Here is a 6,091-nt window from a genome sequence, read left to right as displayed (position 1 = left end):
AATTGGAGCTACCTTCATCTAGTCATCATATTTTGTTACATAAAAATATACAATCTTTATAATAAAATTTATGACAAACTCACAACCGAGGAGTCTCCACTGTTCTTGGCTTCCTCTCGGTTCACCAGCTCTCCCTGGCAGGGGCCAAAGTGTGCACCTACTGGAACAGTCTCCCCCTTATTAAACACTCCCAGGCCTGCATCAGGAATACTGGACTTCTGGATTTCTAGCCCAGGAGGAAGTGTTTGTCTGGCTCGGTCAGGGACTCCCATGGGAACAGGAGTATCGGGGATGAAGAGGGGTGGTCCATGAACCTCGCATTTGTTGAGGAAGAAGGATTTGCAAACTTCACAGTCTGGGAGTAGAGAAAACACAACAGGAAGAAATGAGGCCCAAATGTGTGTGCAATCTGTGTGTGTCTAAGACCATATACGGTACATTAGTATTGTATAAAGATTATCCTAAGAAAGCTTGCCAGTAAGGTTCACTGAGCATCTGGTTGAGACTAGGTGTCCATCAGGACTGGGATCAAACAGGACACAACAAAGTACCAGTATTGGCAATAAAATATGGAAACACCTACCAAAATGACAAAACACCACAATTTGACCTTTTGTTCTCAAGTTCTCTTAATAAACTAAACATTTTCATCATAAACAAATGTTACAAGTAACCTGAGTAAATCATTCTAAAATATTATCAATATTTGGTATGGAACCCCTTGACACTGAAGTGCACTGACACGATCAGGCATGCTATCATAAAGTTTATGAATAAAATCAAGTGGAATTGATCTCCATATGTCTTGCAACACTTCCCAGAGCTGTGGCAGGTTTGAAGGAGCCCTTTTCACCTTCTCTCGCTCCATGTAGTTCCAGACTTGCTCAATTATATTCATGTCAGGACTTTGGGCTGGCCAATCAAGAATTGTCAAGCTGACATCTTGTTCTTTGTTTTGTAAATACTGTTTAACCATCCCAGCTGTGTGTTTTGGGTCATTATCTTGCTGGAAGATAAAGTGGTTGCCAATGAGAGCTCTTCCAGAAGGCACAGCATGATGGATAAGGATTTGTCTGTACTTGTCAGCAGTGAGGGTCCCATCTATTTTGTAGAGATGACCAACTCCATTGTAGGTGATGGCTCCCCATACTTGCAGGACCCCTCTGCCATGTTTTACTGTGGGAGAAATACAGTTTGCCTTGTATCTTTCTCCCTTTCTGCACCTGACTTACTGTTGCATAGCGTTGCCAAATAATTCAAAATTTCTTCTCATCTGAGAACATGACCCTTTTCCACTGCTCAGAAGTCCAACTCCTGTGAATTTTTGCCCACTTAAGTCTCTTCTGCTTATTTCCACCTCTCAACAAAAGTTTTATGCACTGACACATGACCTTTGAGGCCTTATGCTGAGAGTGTCTTCCTAACCAGGTGTGGGGAGACATCCTTGCCTGTAGCATCTTGGAGGTCCTATGCCAGTTCCTTGCTGGATTTCTTCCTCTCTCTCGTAGGGATGTAGTCTTGAGGTACTGGACATCAGTTTTAGGTGGGGTTTACATTAGACCATATCAGCGGATCATCAGATTAACGTTTTTAAAACGATTTGCGTGCACACAGCAACGCCAATACACGATTCGCGTGCACACAGCAACGCCAATACACGGATATGCTAATCACATGACTAATTCGGCACGCAAGTTGAAATGTGTCAGTGCGGCTCATCGCTTCCTCCTCAGCGGCTGTGCTCCAAATCACTCCGCCCTGAACAGCGAGTGCCCTCTGGAGGGTGCGCACTCCGGCCCTGCGCAGCTCACAGAGCGCGCGAGTGAAGCGCACGAGCACTGATTCGGGACTGAGCCGCTGTGTGTGTGATCCCAGTGCATATCGGGCAGCATGCGCAAGTCACTTACCACTTGCAAGTGGAAGGATGGCAAGCCTAAAGACAATCATAACTACACAATGGGCAGTATTTGCATCAGTATTTGCAATATTTTCATACTTTTATACTCTTTAATGAAAGGTGATACAAGGCGGAAGTCCGCACCGTTTTTCAGCATTCGCGTCACATGACCAACGCCAGCGAATCAGGAAGGTGGATGTCACAGTGACATTGTCCAATGACGACGTCAGCTAGAGCTCAGCACAGCGTATCCGCGTATCTCAATGTTTACACAGCACCGGATCAAATACGAACTGAGTTGAATACGTGGGCTCTGGCGGATTCCTGTTTCCCGGCGTTTTAATGTGAACGGACAGTGCATCCGCGAAGAAAACGAGACAGATACGGTCTAATGTAAACTTGGCCTTAGTCAACTTTTTCTTCCTTCCTCTGCCTGAAATGTTCTTGAAGTTCCCAGTCTTCTGGTGATGCTTGAGGCATTTCCAGACAGCACTGTGGGTCACATGCAGTTTCTTTGCTATGGCTCATTATGAATGGCTCTCCTCCTGCAAAACTTTCATCCTAATACGCTGCTCTTCTGTAGTTTCTCTCTCTGATGCCATTTCTGCCTATTGCCTGGCTGTAGTCAGAGCATAAATACTTTTTCTAATGAATTATTTGTAGAGACCACATGATTTAGAGGCTGTCCACACGGCAACGGATTCAGGTGAATCTGATAAAATTGTTTATCGTTTCGGCCTGGCGTCCACACGGCACTGGTCTTTTGGGTGCCCCAAAACTATATTTTTTGAGAACGGGTTCCAGAGTGGAAAAATCTGGCAACGGCGCCGTTGCGAAGTCATCTGGATGAGTAGAATGGATTTGTTTACGATGACATCACAACCACATGACTAGAACAAGCAGCACTCTCGCTGTTTTGTATGAACCACTGCATTGCATTCACTTTTGTACACAGCTTTTCTTTTAAATAAACAAGTAACTGAACCATTTCTTGAATTTCTTTTTTTTATTGGATAAGACTGCTTTTCAAAATTTTCACACACAATAAGAAAATTAAGTTATATAAAACTATGCACACTAATAAAACTAATTTGTACATACAGAAGGCACGATTTCCTCGCGTAGTCGCAGCCATCTTCTTGTTGTTGTGTGTTTGTTCCTGAGAGTGCTTCACGCCGGGTAGAAGGGGTTTATGAGCATGCGTCCTACTTCTATTGTTCTGGTGTCTCCGATGGGACCGTCTTACAGCGCACCTAGAGGTGTGGCATGTGTATTGCATCGTTTTCAGCAAGCATTGCGTTGCCATATGTACCTGATATTTTACTGATCCATTGCCCATGTGGACGCGATATTTTTTTTAATAAAATCTCGTTGCTGTTGTCGTGTGGATGTAGCCTTAGTTAATGGTTTTCACCTGTGGAATAATTAGCATATCATGGTAGGATTGCCCAACAAGGAGTGATTAAGGTGGTTTTTGGGGCTAAACTAAACAAAAAGAGATACTATTTCCAATATTTTTATGATGTTTATCATACAACGATGGCCAAAACTGCTAGTATTTTCATGGGTAAAGTATAAAATTGTGGTTAAAAGGTGTCTCTGTATCTTCATAATGTATTTCAGTTGCCTTCAGTGCAGATTCTGATGTCATTTGCACGGATTAAGTATGCAAAATCGATCTTTTCCTAGGCATTTCCATATTTTGTGCCAGTACTGGATACGAGTATGAGTTTTTTTTTTTTACTTCCTTGTGGGAGTAAACAAATGGTCAGATACGAAGCTTGCAGGGCAAAATAAAACGAATGTTCATTAACATGACTGTGGCACTGCATGATGTATTTACAGTATTCTCTTAGGACTTGCCTGGTCAGGGTTGTTTTAAATTCAGCTACTTGTTTGCTTATCTTCTGGGGAACAGAATTTCCCAAATTTGTTATGAAAATCACATGCAGGTACAAACAAAATTAACTGCGACACGGTGGTGTAGTGGTTAGCACGGTTGCCTCACAGCAAGAAGGTTCTGGGTTCGAACCCAGCGGCCGGCGAGGACCTTTCCGTGTGGAGTTTGCATGTTCTCCCCGTGTCTGTGTGGGTTTCCTCCGGGTGCTCTGGTTTCCCCCACAATCCAAAGACATGCAGTTAGGTTAACGTGGGGCGGGCTTGGGCTGAGGTGCCCTTGAGCATGGTACCTGACCCCTGACTGCTCCCCGGGCGCTCTGGTGTGGCTGCCCACTGCTCTGGGGGTGTGTGCGCGCGCGTGCGTGTGTTCACTGCTTCAGATGGGTTAAATGCAGAGGATGAATTTCACTGTGCTTGAAGTGTGCATGTGACAAAAAGTTTCTTCTTCTTCTGTCCACACAGTAAGAAAGTAAATGAATAAACAGTCCAACGGGGAGGAGAACTTGCAAAACTTCACACAGACAGCAACTCGAGCTTAAAATCGAATCCAGGACCCCGGAGCTGCGCCACTGTGATGCCCCGAAATCCGTATATTTGGACTCCTGTCTCTCACACCCACTGTCTCTTATTGAGCATTCCATTCCAGAGGCATAATGAGGGGCATACTCTCTGTCCCCTATTAAATCACAGCTGGTTGGGATCTTCTGCGAGCTTATGCATGTGGGGAACAGAGCACATAGCACAGTTCTCCAGGTGTGTTTTGCTATCATGTGACACAGCATGAGCTGCAATTGAAAAAGAGGAGTTTGATGCCTTTACATGTCTTGGAGGAAGTACATGTTAGCCTTCACTCACATGGTTAGAGAGACCTGGCAAGTGGGTGGATACTAGCAGGTGACCACACTGGACGACAAAAAGAGGGGGAAAAAAACCTATAATCTTCTAATGTGGTGAAGACGTTATGACACATTTATTTAACATTTATGGAAGGAGACCCAGGTATCAGTCAGTAAGTTTCCCAAGATGGAAGAGTCTTCAGGACAGAGGACTTTGTGCTTTCTCAGTCACACGACATCCCACATTTTTTTTTTTGTCTCAGAATAAAACACAGGAGTGGCTGGAGAGAATGACAGACATTCTGCAACATTAAATGTAAACAGAAACAAATTAAACATTGAATGTGTCATTCATTAATAAATTCAAAATTGCAATAACAAGCAAATCACTATGGTTTGAGGGGAATCATACATTTTGGGCCATGCTGTAAGATGAAAATAAAACCACGCAGCATAGATTTTTTTTAATACACACCTATCGTATGATATTCCATGCTTTTTTTGTTCAGGTTAACATCCTCGGTTTATAACGACTAAAGTATTTTAAATAAATAAATAAACAAAGTTTCTCTCACTCCTCGCTACCATGTTACACGCTCTATAAACAAAGTTCATACTTTAATCAATAAAAAAATCTAAATTTCAATGTCAATTTGTTGATTAAAATTATAAGAGAGACTGAGGCTACATGCCAAATGTACTGTATTGCACTTTTAGTGCACCAGACAGTGCGCAGGGTAGAATAAACAGTGAGTGTTACTGAGCACCAGAGTGGCCTAATGTCTTACAGAGATAGTCTTTATCGTCAGGATTTTCCACTTTAACGGAGAGACCTTCAGGTGGGTTGTCGAGATCATCTCCATAGCTGTAGATATTCAGCTCCAGCGTCTCCTCTTTCTTCACATAGGCTTCTGAGGTCTCTCCATCCATGGATGTCTCTGTTTTCATGTCCTCACACAGCTAAGGATCAAACAAATCTGTTAGGGCGGGACAGTATCCATCCCACTCGGGAAGATGCTGCTCTCATTTCTCGCAGCATAGCTCATAGTCTCAGAACAGGCCTAGTTAATCCACGACAATCCAGAGCCAAGGCCAGGGAGCAGACGGACAGGCTAACCTGTCTGTCTGCTACCTGCACAGAGTCATCACACAGGTTTCATTACATTGGAGACTGTGCCTGTTCCCCGAGCTATACAAAAAAGTAGAAATACTCAAAGTTGGTTCTAATAATCTAATATAAAATTAGATCATACTGACTGTACAGCCGCTGCCAGCACCTTTGACCTACTGTAAAAGGTAAGACTTTTAAATATTTTCTCTCTTATGTCTGAAGCACGAACTGTTAATGAACTTCTTACCGACCAGCAGTTTAATGTACTGTGTTTAAACAAAAACATGGATTAAACCAAAGGAGTCTGTAGCATTACATGAAACTAGTCCTCCTGGTTGCAGTTATATA

The sequence above is a fragment of the Neoarius graeffei genome, chromosome 19, assembly GCF_027579695.1.
Source record: "Neoarius graeffei isolate fNeoGra1 chromosome 19, fNeoGra1.pri, whole genome shotgun sequence".
Classification (NCBI taxonomy): domain Eukaryota; kingdom Metazoa; phylum Chordata; class Actinopteri; order Siluriformes; family Ariidae; genus Neoarius; species Neoarius graeffei.
Note: the sequence above shows the minus strand (reverse complement) of the source record.